Here is a 17,692-nt window from a genome sequence, read left to right as displayed (position 1 = left end):
TACAGGAAGTAGGCTGATGAGAAGGAAAAGGAAAAGCTCAAACATCTAAATTCTTTTGCCATGTTTCACCTATGTCCCCCTCTATAACCATTTCTTTTCATAAAAATAAAATCCCTCACCAAAGTCCTCTCCAGAAATGCGTGGAAAAATGACCAGCAACCACTACACATGATATAGAGTAGTTGTCTTCCAATGTGTGTGGGGATAGCACACGCCTAGCAAAAAGATCCCAGTAAAGGACTAAGGACGTCCTCCTCCACGCATGGCAGGGAGAATTCCACCTTTCTCCCATGAGCAGAGAAGTGGGGATGCTGGAGACAGAATACAGGAGAGATTCTTCAGTGGAGGAGCAGCATTGGTCAAACAGCTCGACCCTTCAGTCCCGGGGAAGGGAGTTTCTGCCACTCTGGATGCTGCTCCAGGATCTGCAGCAACTGCTCAAAGCAGGGAGGGAATTGAGGCCAGCTGAGTATCTCTAAACAGAACTGCAGGCTGTGTAAACCAAACAGTGGCTGTGGTCATCCTCTTTGCCCTACTACTAGCTCTGCATAGCTTTGATGCTGTTGTCTTAGTGACTAGCCCCTTAGCCCCAGAAATATCTCTCCCCACCTTACCCCTGGAATGAGCTCCTATACACCCCCTCAGAGCCCAAGATCCTGTGCAACAACCTGGCTGAGTGTGCAGAGCTGTGCCCTTGGGCAGGAGGCAGAATGTGTTGTTTCCTGGACTAAGGTGCCTGTCCTTTACCAAACATTGCTTAGCGTGCTAAGGCTTTACATTAACTGTTTTCTTATTTTCTGTATTCTTGATGCTTCAGCATCTGGAGTCTCCCTGGCTGGAGGTGTGACTGTCCCTCCACGGGCTAGCTAATTCTTAGAGATGGCAGTCAACTCTGCAGGGAACATGCCTTTCACAGGCAAAGCAACTAATCCAAAGCCCATACCCCCATCCACTGCTGTTTTTGAGCTTTCACAGGACTCCTACACTCTGGCCAAAATTATTGTCTCCTATTCACCTGGGGCCCAGTACTAGACACCTTAGGACAGCTCCTATAATCCAGAGCCCACTGCAATAATTCAAACTAACCAATCCTGAATCTGCTTAGCTTGCTTAGCCTACCTTGCCCATTCCTTCTTGTGAAAACCACAATAAAGGCTCTGGCTCAGGCTTTCTCATCATACCTTCTGCCTCCTGACCCACCCTGGTGCTTCCTCCTATGGCTCTGTGTGGCTTGGTGTGCCCTCTCCTCTTGGGAACTATGAGTAACAAACTATCTTTTCAGTGGCCGTCATCTCCTGATCTGATCCTTCATGGTACCTGAATAATAATAAAACCCACACTTCAAAACAGCATTGCCCTCTGTTCTGAATGCTTAAGAGAAGATAAGCTTGTGTTAGGGCTCAAGGGAGCACTTCTCTTGTTCTTTGTTAAAGAAAATATCTTTAAGACTTGGGTCAGCGTTCTATGTTCTGATTCCCGGTAGAAAGTTGCAGAAAAAGAGCAGGACAGAGTTTCAAGAAGTTTTGCCCATCCAGAGAAAATGGTTGAAAGAATGATGGACCTCCCCTATCCTGGAATACTGTGCACTGTGAAAGACTGAGTCAGAGCTGTGGAGGTTGAGGTGGAGGGATTTTCCTAAGCTCTTACTGAGAGAGAAGAACAAAACACATAGAAATATTTGTAATAGGATCCTATTTTTGTAGAAATCAAACAATGGCAGAAATGATCTATCTATATGCACAGATGTCTGTGTGTCTGTATACAATTAGATGAGCATGAGGAAGAACATGGAGGGATACAAGCTATGTTATTAATAGGAGTTAACATGGGCAAGTGGGCTGAAGTAGGAGCCGTGAGAAGAGGGGAACAAGAGAAGCCAAGGAAAAAATGGGGGGTGGGAAATATTACACTTAAAATCTCATATCTAGGGGCCGGCCTGGTGGCACAGCGGTTAAGTTTGCATGTTCTGCTTCAGTGGCCCAGGGTTTGCCAGTTTGGATCCCGGGTGTGGACATGGCACTGTGTGGCAAGCCATGCTGTGGCAGGCATCTGACATATAAAGTAGAGGAAGTTGGGCATGGATGTTAGCTCAGGGCCAGTCTTCCTCAGCAAAAAGAAGAGGATTGGCAGCAGTTAGCTCAGGGCTAATCTTCCTCAAAAACAAAAAATCTCATATCTACATGATTACACTTAAGTATTTATATTAAATTATGTATATGTGTGCATATGTATAAATACATTTTTTAAAGTTCTATAATTTCATGTCTCAGATTTTTAGCAGAATTGTATTCTGTGACTGAAGACATTTAAATATTATTTTCCTGTGATTTAAATTCTGTGATTTAGTTTTAAATGTGCTTGAAGAGACGTTTTCCTGACAGCCAGCTGTTGAGCTCAGGTGAGCAGAATCCCTGGTTTTGATATCTCACTGCCAGGCGGGTACAGGTCACACTTGAATCCCGTCTCCCTCCCTGCTCATATCTCTGATTTGCGGGACAAGTAGACCGGGAAGAAGTAGATGCCTCTGAGGAAGGGAGCCTGGCTCTCCAGATAGAAGGAGACGATTCTGTCTGTCCAGCTATGGCCCACCACAGACTCACTCACTGCCCTGCGGTCACTTGGGCCAGACAAAAGCAAGTTCTTTTCTCACAGTGCAGGGCTTCCTGCCCTGCAAACCTAGCCCCTTCTTCTGGGTGTTACTAAGCCATGCGTCTAAATATGGCACAAGGCAGTTTGATGGAAATCATTTCCAGTAAAAGAGGATGTTTCCTCAGCAGTTTTCAAGCTGGCGCTGACTCAAGCATCCTCCAGGGAGCCCATTTAACTGGTCATTAGGGAGACGGCAAAAAGGCATTGAGGAATTCTGTAACAAGATGCACATCCTGTGTGGATGATCTCCTGGGACCCTCTGACCATGGGCTCCCTGTGCCTGCTACCCAGGTTTTATTGATGCTGCGGAAAAGTCTTTTGCTGCCGCTAATATTTGTGCACAGTTTTAAAGATACTAGTTCCAGCTGTGAGGAACCGCTCCGATGGTGAGACACGGCACTCGAACAGTAATTAAATGTTTAGAGCTAATGCTCATCCCATCACTACATCCTCAGAAGCGGGGAAGTGAATCCAGACCTCAAAAGGAGAGATGGAAGTTTATGCTGAGTTTTTTTTTTAAGGCAAAATATTTACACTATCCTAAAGGCAACAAATACACTTATTTACACTTCTAAATTTTTGAAAATCAGAATATAAACAAACTGAGAATTTTTGCACATGGACCATACAGTGCAAAAAATAGTTTACTTGAGGGGTATTTTGGGTCTATTTGTTATGGAAAAAAGCGATCCTTAGGAGAGTAAGTAAAAGTGTCGCAAATCTCCAAGGATAGTAGTTGTAGACAGACAAATGTAGCTGCTGAGGGTGATATGATGACCAATTATCTGAATTCTAATAGGCCCTTTGGGGTCTGGAGTCATTCAACACTTATCAGGGCTTCAGTGGCAGGTTCAGAAGCAGAGGGACTAAATTTTTAAAGTTAAACATGGCTTCATAGAATCTTTAGAGATGGAACTCTATTCCATTAAGGTTCGTTCCTCTTCCCAAACCTTCATTTTTTCCAGCACTATTGAGGTAGATATTTAGGGAAACATTTCAAATGATTTGAATAGCAAAAATGAGAAAATATCTTTAAAAAAATGGAAGATATGCTAACAGTGCATTTTTTTTTAAAGGATCAGAGCAAAAGCACCATTACTTAGCTAAGAACAATATGGCTAACCACAGCTGCACAGTTCTCAGCAAATTTATGAATGTGTGTTGTCAAGGAATGTGTCCTGGGTATAGACTAAGGAGTCAGAACCTTTTGGTTATTTATTTATGAGTCTAAAAATTTCTTCCTAGGAAATATGAATTTGTAAAGTTTGGTAATGTGGGCTTATTTTTTTTAAAAGAGTCATTTGAAATATTTCTCCTTAAAAACAGAACTATCTTTAGGTACAACCAATTGTGAATGGCAATGAAAGTGTTGCTGTGCTCATCCTGGGGGCAGTTATTCTTTTCACACTTTAGTCTCTGGACTCTGCTTTGGTCTTGAAGGGATAGATGTTTTTTCCTTAGGATAACTCTCGATGCCTCTCCCATGGGAAGTCAAGGTCAGGGCTTCTGGTTCTTAGCGTTTTCGTGCTCGTAGTACTGTAGCCCCTAGAGATGTGGGGATCTGTGAGAAGATTTGCGTGGAGAAAGGAGAGGCTGGTGAATCCACCCTACTCGAGGGAATGTATATGGAGAACTATGTCCCCAAGCTATGATTGTGGACTCAGTGAGGACCTCCCTTGGCATTCCTGTGAATCTACTCTCCACTCTCGTTTACTGTCAAACGGTATGCCGTGTTACGCCAGCAATAGCCTCACACATCTTGTGTTTACTACATCTCTTTATTTCATCATGTTCTCTTGTGCTTGATTTAATCTCATGTTGTTTTCTTCATCACGGTCCCTAAGCTCACAAAATCCACTGCCACTGTTGCCACTAACAGGCCACACTGAGCGATTGACTGAAAATGAAGTTACAAGTGATTAAGAACTACAAAGGAGGAAAATCAGTGACGGTTATTGCTCACCAGACAGGTGTGTCCCATTCCACCATAGCTACGATCTTGAAGAACATGAACAAAGTGATGGAAGCCATTAAAGGGCCTGTTTCACTGAAGTCAACAAGATTGACAAAAATTTGAGAAGCGCCTATATCGGACATAGAAAAATTTGTAATGACCTGGATTGAAAACCAGGCACAGAAGCTTATCCTTCTCAGCACCAAGGCAATCATCACCAAAGCAAAAAGATTGTGTGCGATGTTGAAAAAAAAGGCTGGACCCGAATATAATGTTGAATTTCCTGCTAGCTCTGGGCAATTTAAACAATTCAAGAATTGTTACTCATTACATAATGTGAAAGAGAGTGGTGAGTTTGTGAATGCTGATGTAGAAAGCAGCTGAAGAATTTTTGGAAACTCTAGATAAGCTGATTGTGGAGGAAAACTACTTATCAGACCGAATATTCAATATAGATGAAACGACCCTATTCTGGAAACGCATGGCTGAAATGACTTTCATCCATAAGGAGCCCACATCAATGCCAAGATCAAGGCTTTTAAAGACAATACCAATCTTGCTTGGGGGCAATGTTGCAGGCTACAAATTGAAACCCTCTGTGATCTGGCACAGCGAGAACACCAGGGCCTTCAAGTGTATCAATGCGCACACACTATTAGTGTATTGCAGGAGCAATAAGAAGCCATGGATGACCCAGCTCCTCTTCCAAGATGCCCTCCTGAATTGGTATGCCATTGACGTGGAGAAGTACTGTTTGGAGAATAACATACCTTTCAAGATTTTGTTTATTGTTGATAATGGTCCTGGACATCCTCCTTTTATTAGTGATTTTCATCCCAATATCAAAGCAGTGTTTCTCCTTCCAAACACCACCTCTTTGATCCAACCAACATATCAAGGATTTATAGTGGCTTTTAAGGCCTACCACTTGAGGAGGATCTTTGCCCAGGCTAAGGAAGACTGCAGCTAAGGAAGACATTGATGCAATTCTGGAAGCATTACAACATCTATGGCTGCATCAAGAACATTGCTTGGGCTTGGGGTGATGTAACAAAGGAATGTATGAGTGGAATCTGGAAGAAGATGCTCAAGAGGTTTGTCCATGACTTCAAAGGATTTACCAAGGATGAGGATGTTGCGAAAATCAACACGGCTGTGGTTGAGATGGCAAATGACTTTAACCTGGGTATGGATAAGGATGGCATTGAGGAGCTCCAAGAGGTGGTTCTTGAGGAATTGATTAGGGAGGAGTTGTTGGAACTAGAACATGAACACAGAGCTGAAGAAGAGGCAAGAGAAAGGAAACTGCAGGAGAAGAAAAAGAAGAAGAACCCCCAAGAAAATTTACAGTGAAAGGTTTAGCAAAAGATTTTGCAGACTTCAACAAGCTCCTTAAAATATTTGAGGGGCCAGCCCTGTGGCATAGTGGTTAAGTCCAGCGCACTTCACTTTGGTGGCCTGGGTTTCCATATTTGATCCCAGATACAGACCTACACCACTCATCAAGCCATGCTGTGGCGGCAACCCATATACAGACTGGAGGAGGATTGGTGCAGATGTTAGCTCAGGGCTAATCTTCCTCAAGCAAAAAAAAAAAAAAAAAAGAGGAAGATTGGCAATAGATGTTAGCTCAGAGCAAATCTTCCTCATCAAAACATTTAAAAAAATTGAAAACATAGTCCCCCAACACTGAAGGTTTTTTATTAATAGAGAGGAATGTTCGTAGTGCATTATCTGCTTACAAGCAAATCTGTGATGAAAAAAAGAAACAAACCAAGGAAACCACCATGGACATATTTCTGAGCCTCAGGTAGGTCCTTCAGAGGGTATTCTACAAGGCACTGTTATCATAGGAGATGACAGCTCCATGAGTGTTATTGCCCCTGAAGACCTTCCAGTGGGTCAAGATATGGAAGTGAAGACAGTGATATTGATCATCCTGCCCCAGTGTGGACCTAGGCGAATGTGTGGATTTGTGTCTTAGTTTTTAATAAACAGATCTAAAAAGTAAATAAACACTTTTTTAGATAGAAAAAGCTTATAGAATAAGAACCTAAGGAATAAAATACTTTTGTAGAGCTATACAATGTGTTTGTGTTTTAAGCTAAGTGTTATTACAAATGAGTCAAAAAGTTAAAAAATTAAAAAGCTTACAAACAGTTACAGTAAGCTAAGGTTAATTTACTATTGAAGGAAGAAAAATATTTTAAATAAATTTAGTGTATACTAAATGTATGATGTTTATAAAGTCTACACGGTGTCCAGCAACGCCCTAGGCTTTCACCTTCATGCCCCACTCACTCACTGACTCACCCAGAGCGGCTTTCAGTCCTGCAAGCTCCCTTCATGGTAAGTGCCTTATGCAGGTGTACCATTTTTTATCTTTTATGCTGTATTTTTACTGCACCTTTCCTATGTTTAGATATGTTTAGATACACAAATACTTAGCATTGTGTTGCAACTGCCTACAGTATGCAGCACAGTCACGTGCCGTACAGGTTTGCAGCCCAGGAGCAATAGGCTCTGGCATACACCTAGTGGTAGGCTGTCCCATCTGGGTTTGTGTAAGTACACTCTGTTTGCACAATGACAAAACCACCTAGTGACACCTTTTTCAGAACGTATCCCTGTCGTTAAGCGATATATGGCTGTGTTACTACCCTATTACTACTCTATGACTCTGTTGCTGCTAGAACATCGTAAAACCACTGGCCTTTATAATAGACAGCTCAGAATGCACTCAAGTCTTTCAAGTTTTTTGAGTAAAATGCTCAAAAAATCTAAGCTCATTCTTGTCTTCCATTAATAGCACCACATTCTGTGGCTCCATGTGACAGCACGAGGGGTTATGGAGGATGAGTGTACAGGCCTTTTGAGGGAGCAATGGAAGCACCTAAAAGAGGGGAGGAATTCTCAGTCCCATAAAAGCCACCTTGTAAGAGAGGGGTTGGCACGTTGGGGCCGGGAGTTTCACGGAAAGCGTAGGATTTGGAAACATCTAGACTTCCAGATGTGTCCTCCTTAACATCTAATTCTCTCAGCCTCAGTTACTGACCTTGCAGGGCTCTTGTAAAGAGAAGCAGTACTATATAGAAAACTCTCTGGTGCGTGGAAATAACACAGGAAATGGTGATTAGCATCATTAAAAGTAAAATTGTAAATAAAAGTAGAAAGTGTGACTCATTGTTTTGGGACTACTCTTTTTAAAGTATCTGGATCCACTCACACCACTTGAATTCTTGCTGTAACGTGAGCAATGGAGCCAGAACGCCGGAGGGCTGATTTGTTCCCAAACCCAAATCTCTGCAAAATCTATCTGCTCCAAAGATGGGTATTTCTTATGATATTTGTCTAAAACTGGAATTAGCCATGGAGGGAAAACTGGACCTTAGATCATACCTTGGAAATCAGCTGACTGCACATGTCTCATAAACGTACCCAGAGGTCCCATGATGGGCACAGCGTTCACATCGGTAATAACTGTTATTTAAATAAGAGGGACAATGAAAAATGCCAAAGCACCATGTTAGATTTATTGACTAAAAAAGTAAATCCGGCCACATATGGTACTTGTGGAAGTCTCTGTAGAGTGCAGAGAACATGTTCTCTATACAGAAATGATAGGCCCAAACACACAAGGTAGAAACGCACAAGGCTAACTTTCTTTTTCTTTCTTTTTCTTCCCTCCCTCCCTCCTTTCCTCCTCCCCTCTCTCCTTCCTTCCTTTCTTCTTTCTTATCCTCTTTCCCTCCTTCCTTCCTTCCTCCTTCCTTCCCCCCTCTTTCTTTCTTAAATTTTGTTAACGGGCTTTCTTACATAAGAATGTAACTCAGCTCAACCACTGTTTTTAGCTCTGTGAAGATATTAACTATCAATGAAAAACTTATTTATAAACTTTTAAAAATGTGGATTATTGACTTCATCCCATAAATTCCACTTTAAGATGTTTTAAAATGAGTGTTTCTGAGCTAATGAGTTGAAGTGACTCCAATATGGTCTTCTGTGTAGAGTTGATACGTTACTCCATCTTGTAGAGTCAGTTAATGGTTTAGCCGTCATCACTTAAACACAGTTAGTGCTGTCTAGCAAAGGGCTTGGCCAAGCACCATGTGAGTGTCACCTGTGTAGGCTGAAACTCGAAAGCAGAAGGACAGCAGATGAACATGAGCCTCCACTTCTCAGATCCCATGGAGAAATGTGCTGAAGCCAGATATGTTTCCACTCATTATGAGCTGTACTCTAGGAGAGGGACCCTGCTCCCTGCTGTTCTCTTTTTCCACAGAATTCTCAGAAAAGACACTCACAAGTATAGGGAAGAAAGCAGACTGAGTTTAAGTGCCAGTTGATCAGAGGAGCTGCAAACCTGTGCTGGGAACATAGGCTGTCCAGTGCTGTAGGCACCTGGAGCTCAGTGAGAGGTTGAGACTATGCCTAGCCCTTCCTACTTGGTAAGAGGAGCCACCTATCCAGCCAGCGCATTGCTAGATAACCCAGAGAGACACCACAGTCCTCCCTTAGACCCTTCTGCCTATCTCTTCTTGGTACCCAGCTGTACAAGAGACTGTGTGAGAGACTATACAACAATATGTGAATGAGGTCCCTGCTTCTGCAGAAGAGAGTGGAACAATGGTAAACTGCATGTGCAGATGTTAAATTCTCAACTGGGAATGCAGTCAGGTTCACATGGGTTATCTTAAGCCCTACGGTAAAAAATAGAGTTGATAGAAAAGCCAGTTCATAAGTTGCTACACAAGAGCTGACACACTCTCCTTACTATTTTTATATTTTTCAAGTTCTATGTTTTTCTAAATACAAGGTTTTATTCTCCCGGCTTAGTCCTTTAAAATCACAAGAGATATGTGTTAGCTGGAAATTACTAACTCAGTAACTTGAGGGTTAATTGCTCAAAGGGCATGGTGTAAATGGGGAAAAGTTTAAAAACCTGTGTTCTCTCTTCACATCTATACCTGTGATGGGAAATACATTTATTTCGCTGCTACAAAGGGCAGTAGGTCCTCCAAATATTTTCTGAAATTTGGCTTCCGTTTTGACCCATAGGTTATTTAGAGTATGTTATCAATTTCCAAATATTTGGAGATTTTTCTAAATATCTTACTGTTATTGGTTTCTAACTTAATTACATTGTCATCAGAGAATATTCTCTATTCTCAGAAGTTTACTGACATGTATTTCATGGCTCAGTATACGGTCTTTCTTGGTGAATATTTCACACTTGAAAAAATAAGTATTCTGAAGTTTTGTAGCATTGTGGACAGGTAAGTCAAGTTGTTTGACAATGTTATTTAAAACTTCCAGACGCTGATTTAATTTTTTCTTTTTTGGCTAGTTCTATCATTTATTGAGAGTGGGGTCTTGAATCTTCCCCTAAGATTATGGATTTATTTATTTCTCTCTTTAATTCTATCAGCTTTTGATGATGAGTCAGGTTGGAAAACACTGATCTGGGAGACTAGAGAGGGAGAAACGACCTCAGCCTTAGTGGCCTGAGGGACGACATAGCACTTGGTCATGGCCAGGAAGGCTGAGTAAATCAGGGGAAGTCAAAGGGAAAGGAAAGATCAAGGAAAGTCCAAGAACATAACATGCAAAGCTGCTGAGTCAAAATACAGATGGAACACCCTGGGGGTGACATGGAACAGTGGGCAGATGCTCCCCAGCTAGGAATGGGATGGTTAGCCAATCTGGGGTCAATGGGAAGATAAAGAATCTCCATGTTCAAGCCCCTCCTTCACGTGGGGCCTTGTGAGCTCTGAGAGTGTCAGGATCTGCAGAATGTTCTAGTTGGATGGAAGCCAGAATGTGATCAGGAACCATTTCTAGTCAATTGACTTTTGATATCTCACCAGAAAGGCCCTGAATCTCCAATCTCTAGTAATTTGCTGTGATTTTTCTTCCCATTTTCTTAAAAAAAGTCCTCGAGATCGTATAAGCCTCTCGCCCCAAGAAGCCTGGATTCACCCCAACCCTCCTCGACCACCTACCAGCTGTGCAACCTTTGGCAAGTTATTGAGCTCTCTGGCCTAACTTCTTCATTAGTACAGTGAGGCTAATAATAGTACCTACTCCATGGGTTTTTGAGGGATATAGTTAAATGAGTTGATACATACAAAGCCACTTACAACAGTGCCAGGTGCTCAGTAACAGTAAGTTAAGCATTTGTTAAATAAAAATAAACAGAAGAAACGTGAGTATAGGCTTTGGGGTAGCCCAGACTAGGATTCTAGCTTAGACCTCTGTGTCTTGAGTCTCAGTTTTCTCATCTGGAAAATGGGGCTGTTGTGATTTTCAAGCTCTTAAAATTCCATGCACCTCATATATTCCACTGTTTGACTCAATCTCAGACTACTTGTCGTAGCTCCGGGGTGAGCTTCTCTCCATCTGCCCCGAGTGCGAAGTTTTAGCACAAATAAATATGTTGTGAAATCAGCACATACTGCATTTCAAAGCAAAACCTGAATTTTAAAAATGGTGTCTGTATCTGTGCCTTAACTTTATCATGTTTACATTTTATGAAATTTTAACTAATTAGGGCATCTCAAAGTGTTGGGACTGGCTTGGGTGTCATATTTTATTTTCCATGAGAATGGCATCCAATTTTTAAATAATTTCCAAAATTGAGAGAGAATTCTAGTTAATAAAAAAGCTAATCCTTCTAATGATCACTTATTTAAGGTTTCGCTTCCATGTTGCAGTGTCGTCTTTACAATATTCCATTTCCTGAGAATAACCCCCTGTGTCTAGTGTGCCCATGCACGCGCACATGAGTAATAGAGCAATAGAGCAGGCCACTTGAATGTCAAACATGACCCTCATGTCAGGCTTTAGCACCACCTAGACGAAGTGTCTGCCCTTCAAACTGCTAATGGTTCTTTAACACAGCAGGGGAGGATGTCAATAAATAGGCTTGATGGTTGTTTAAATTTTATTTTATCTGTTTATTTTTTTGAGGAAGATTAACCCTGAACTAACTACTTCCAATCCTCCTCTTTTTGCTGAGGAAGACTGGCCCTGAGCTAACATCCATGCCCATCTTCCTCTACTTTATACGTGGGACGCCTGCCATAGCATGGCTTTTGCCAAGCAGTGCCATGTCCGCACCCGGGATTCAAACCAGCGAACCCCAGGCAGACAAGAGTCGGAACATGGGAACTTAACCGCTGCTCCACTGACCGGCCCCTAAATTTTATTTTAAAGATGAAGAGCATGAAGGATACAACAGCTAAGTTTTCAGCTTTATTATTGATGACAAATTTGTTTAGCCACAAAGTCTAGAATCTCTATATAGAGCCCAAAACAATACTACTATTGAACATCATCAGCATATTCCCTGTAGAAAATATATACTGTATATAGTATAGAATAATGAAATTCTTACCTGAGTTTTATAAATGCAGAGTTAAGAGGATAGGGTATTAGACTATGAATTAGCACACGTGACTTTGATTTACATGGACCTCAATCTCTGATCCGGAAAATCGCCTCCTTAAACAGTGGTATGGGGTCAATGATGACCTTTTACAGTTTGCACCAGCCCGAGGAAGCTTACAAGTAAAAGGCAGGAATAGTTAAGGCATTGAAGACGTAGAAACTGAAAATTCCTGGAAACGATTCAAGTCCACCTCTTACAAGCTAAGCAAAGATGACCTCAATAAGTCACCTGTGTAGCACTTTGTAGAGTCAACAACCTGTTTGACCTATTTGATTCTTGAGACCCTTTATTCTCCCATCGTAAAGGTCATACATCTGAGGTTCCAGAACAGACCAGTGTCGGAGCTAAAACCTACATCTAGGTCTTTTGATTCCAAATCTGGTGCTCTTTGATCTAAGCTGCTGCGAGGTCATGGGATGCTAAAGAAGGGGTTTCGATCTCTGCCGTATAGTGTATATTTCTCATCATCTCTCATTGGGGAATCGTAGACATTTGCTGTCTTTCAAGGCTTTGAGAACCTGAATAACAAATGCAGTGCGATTGCCAAGCCATGAGTATCTTCCTTACCTAGAAGATATTATGTTACGATCTTGATGTAATGAAATGCTCACGGACTGTATCCTATACGTCTAATAGAGAACAGATAATGGTTATAAACAAGACGTTTATTCGCTTGGACTTGTACCAGGAGCTCGTTAGTGGTGTGCTTATCAAGATGCTCTGATGGAGTGAAATTCCCGTGCCTATCATAGGACTTTGCCAGCCATAGTCCCAGCAGCCTGTGGAGCCCACCAGAGGCGCTCACAGAGAAAAGAGCATGGTGAGACGCCCAAATGATGCCTAGGGGGAAAGAAAGATTGAAGAACACAGCATTCAGAGACTGAAAAAGTTCAAGGACATTTTAAAACCCTGTAAGCCTTAGTGGCTGAGATAATTAGCTGTGTGTATGTTATTTTATATGCATTTTTATATACTTGTGTTAACTGTTGAACATAAACCGAGATCTGTAAATGGGACCCGGAAAATCCAGTCTCATTTACACATCTGCTATTGACCTTGCTAATATATGAACTGAAATGCAGGAGAGAAGCTAACATTTATTGAGCATCTACTATATAACAGGCACTTTATATACTCGATCTCATTTAATCCTTAAGATAACCCACTGAGATACTTATTTTTATAGACATTTTGCAGATGAGGAAACTGAGTTCAGAGAGGTTAAAGAATGTGTCAGTGGTACACAGTTTTATGTGGCAAAGCTATTACACAGTAAAGGTGACTTACACAAAAGCCTACGCATCATGATTCTGCATGCCACCCCCCCTACAATGGATTTATAGGCTGCCTGTCTCTGAGAGGGAGCTTGCATTTCCCCTACTAGGGACTCACCCTTAATCAATGGTTCTAGAAAAATGGCAATTCAGGGAAAGATGTAAGTTTGCATACGGACTAAAACATGATCACATCTTAAAATAGAATTACCAAATGTGTAAAGCAGCGATTTCTATGGACATCAGTTCAAATTATTTTTCAGACAGGGGTTCTGTACCCGTAAATGGTTCCACAGATCCCCCCCAACATGAAATCAGGAGTGAATTATTGCACCTCAGAGAAAATTGCTTTTCACTCAACCCCATTCTTAAGATAACATTTTATGAGAAAATGCACTGCTATTTAGTATAAAATATTAAAGGCAGTTCATTTTGCCTTCGGTGACATTTTAGGGGTTTCTGATAAAGAATCAATGGTTTTCACACTAGGACTCTCATTTTAAGTAGTCATCAACAATTTTTCTTACTGTAAAAGTTTGCTAATGGGAAGTGTTGATCAAGTAGTAGAAAGTTGATAAGATATTGGGAAAGAAGAGGGATTTGTGGGAAAATAAAGTGGATGTATAGTATTGATTTTTTTTCACTTTGAGAAAAATTCTTGACCAAAAAAAGCCCTGGTTGATAAGTGCTTTCTTTTTTTTACACTTTAAGTTTGGGTTTTTAAAAAGGAGGTTAGGAAATAAGAGCTCTGAAGGAGTGTATGTGAAGCATGTAGCCCACATAATGTGGTCTGCAGCTTAATATTCTCAAAATTTTTCTTACACGGTTTCCCCAGAATTATTGAAGTAGATGAGTCTTTCCAATGTAAGATGTCATAACTACAGGGACGGGTCCAGTGGTGTGGTGGTTAAGCTCGCATGATCTGCTTCAGAGGCCCCAGGTTTGTGGGTTTGGATCCTGGGTGCAGACCTACACACCACTCAGGGAGCCACACTGTGTCAGCATCCCACATACAAAATAGAGGAAGATTGGCACAGATGTTAGCTCAGCACCAATCTTCCTCAAGCAAAAAGAAGAAGATTGGCAGCAGATGTTAGCTCAGGACCAATCTTGCTCCCCAAAAACAAACAAAAAGATGTCATAACTATAAAATAAAGTCAATAATTGGTTTATTCTAATTTTACCTAATATTAAGACTAAATTACTCATTTAAAAAAATGAGCAACCAGTGACTCTTCTGCCATAGCTTTTGTTCAATGACATTTAAGAAATTAAGATTTTAGAAACGGCCAAACATACGTGACTTGCATTTAAACAACTTCTTAATTTCTTTTAATGAATGAAAGTGATGAAAATTCTATCATCCACAAGTTCATAGTGACAAATGGTGTTAACTGAGCAGCTCAGAGATTCTCAAGCTTCCTGTTCTTACTTCATTCAGGTTCATCTTTTATCAAATCCTCATCGTTGGTATTAAACAGGTTAAATATCATCGGTGCATGAGCCTTTTCCTTGCCACATCAAAATCTCCAGTGGGAAAAAGTATGTCTATAAAGAGTCACTCGTTTGTTCTACTTATACTGTTACTTCAGTCACCTGAAGCAGCAAGGAAAAAAAGAGTTCATGAGACGATTCCGACTGTATGACATTCTGGAAAGGCAAAACTATGGAGACAATAAAACTATCAGTGGTTGCAAGGGGTGGGGGGAGAGGGGGAAGGGATGGTTAGGCAGAGCAAAGAGGATTTTTAAGAAAGTGAAATTACTGTGTAGGTTCTTATAATGATATTATCTATATCGTTACACATTTGTCCAAACCCGTAGAATCTTCACCCCCAAGAGTGAACTCTAGAGTAAACTATTGACTTTGGATGATTATGATGTATCAGTGTAAGTTCATCCTTGGTAGCAAATGTACCATTCTAGTGAGTGATGTTGATAGTAGGGGAGGTTCTGCATGTGAGGGGGCAGGGGGCAAGTGGGAAATCTCTGCGCCTTCCTCTCAATCTTGTTGTAACCTTAAAACTGCTCTAAAAGAACAGTCTTAAAAAAAAACAGTTGGTGAAATAGATGTGTATTATCTACTTTACCTAAACTGAGGGCTACTTCATAAAAATGGACAATTTCTCCCTGGCTATTATCATATTCATCAGCACTTTTCAGGGCTGTATTGACTCGTTTAGGTGTTTGAAGGCATCTGCCGTGTATGCTAGGCGAATGATGTTCTTTATTTTCAAAGACATACGCTAAATTGTCGTTTTGACTGCAAGGAAATTGACTTATTTCTTTAAAAATTTTAAAAATGTGAATAACCATAAGGCAATAGGAAAGTCGTCCCCCTTGAATTAGAAAATCAGGACAGTGTGTTTGGTTCCAAGTTATTCGCACAAAGAGTGGAAAAGGCAATGGCTCATGATATCTTTTCTGATCAACTTTTCTGTGTTTGCTGGAGAGAATAAAGCACGCTTCAGGTATCTACACAGAAGTCCTTGCAGCAGCTGACACACATTCATTCACTCTTTCCACACATTGTTGCCGCATGCCTACTGTGCAGCAGGCACTGTTCTGAGTTTGGGGATAGGCTGGTAAACCAGATGGACGAGGGCCCTACCTCACTGAGTGACACTCTCAGAGCAGGACACAGACATGCTCAAGTAGACAAGCAAAGAAGAACTATAGTGTTAGATAAGGACTACGCAGAAATTTACAGAGATGGGACGATGACTGGGGGTCTCTTAAGCCTGTGTGTTTAGGAAAGGCCTCTGAGAAGAAGATGTTTAAGCTGAGCTCCAAGTAAAATTGCCAGATGTAACAAATATAAACAACGACTCCCAGTGCAATTTGAATTTCAGATAAACAACAAATAATATTTTAGTATAAGCATGTCCCATGCAATATTTTGTCTCACGTTTTATCTGGCAACCCTGACCTCAAAGGAACCCAAAGGAGTCAAGAGGAAGGCCAAGAGGAAGAACTTTTATCCTAAGGCAGAGAAGAAAAGCTAGCACCAAGGCCCCAAGGGGCAAGACTAGGGGAGAAACTTCTTTTGTGGAAAGGCTGTGTGGCTAGCGGTCAGGAGCTGGGGCACTGGGACAGACAGCCTAGACCTAAATTCTGTCCCTACTGCTTACTTGCCACATGGCCCCTGGGTCAAGTCACAGAACCTCTTTGTCCCAGTTTACACATTTGAAAAATAGGAACATTAATATCACCTATCTCTTAGGGCCAGTGGGATTAATACAGTTAATAAACATAAACAACATGTACCTTCTAAGTACTTGCTATTACTATAATTTTTCGGATTGACATAGACAGTGTATAAATCTGTCCACACACATCAAACATCCTCTTTGCTTCCAGAAGAAATCTCTGGCAATAGTAAACCCATCCATTCCTTTCATAAAACAAAACTTGAACCTCACAAGCACCAGCAACTGACGGCAGCCACACCCAGGGTGCCACGCTGAGCATCTGTTTTAAGAGAAATATCTGAAATCTCTCTTAACTCACTGCTAGAGCTCCTGGCCTATCTTAGAAGTTCCAGAATGGATCATGTCACCTAATAAGGGAAACTGCTAACACTTTTTTCTCTGCAGTTGGTCCTAATATTTGTTAGCCATTTCCAAGGCAGAAGTTTCACTTTTGTTTTTACTACTGTATCAAGTAATTCCTTCTTGATGTACAAATAAAAATGTTACATGAGGTAGCACTGATAACAAGGATTTTTCAAATGACATTGACCCAAATGTCCTGGAATGTCTCTTGTGGGCATAAGTCATTGCTTCCTTCTGGATGTCAGTATCCCATGGCCAGGTGCCACTCACTGCTGTGGTGTGACGGCCATGCTCAGATGGCTGCAAAGGTGGGATGTGGACGTTAGAGGTATGCCGTGCTCTACAGAAGTCATGGTGGGCATTGACTTCCACTCATCTGTGTCAAGAAAACCAACGTGTAACAACAACAGCACAAAGGTGTGGGAGTGCAGGGTGATGGAGAGCATGGGCTCTGAGTTCTCACTAGCTTTCCTCCATCACTGGGTACCTCAGTTCCCTTAACTGCAACATGGGGATAACTTTCTTATAGAGTTCTTATGAAGATCACATGAATACGTATATGTAAAAAAGCCCTTAGAACTGTGCCAGAAACATAGTGAATCCTGCATATAAATGTATTTTTTATGTTTATGACATATAAACCTACATAGAATATCACTCAATATAAACTACTATTATTATTATTTCATTAGTGTTGCATTAACCTTGAGCCCCAAATTTCCCAGATGCTGCCCAGAAATGATAGGAAATCTTGCATGAGAATACACTGTCATAGCGTGCTTACAGCCAGTGGCTAAATGAATTTTAAGAAC

The sequence above is a fragment of the Equus asinus genome, chromosome 18 (assembly GCF_041296235.1).
Source record: "Equus asinus isolate D_3611 breed Donkey chromosome 18, EquAss-T2T_v2, whole genome shotgun sequence".
In the NCBI taxonomy this organism is placed as follows: Eukaryota; Metazoa; Chordata; class Mammalia; order Perissodactyla; family Equidae; genus Equus; species Equus asinus.
The sequence above is the reverse complement of the archived record's forward strand: the minus strand, read 5'-3'. Positions refer to the sequence as shown.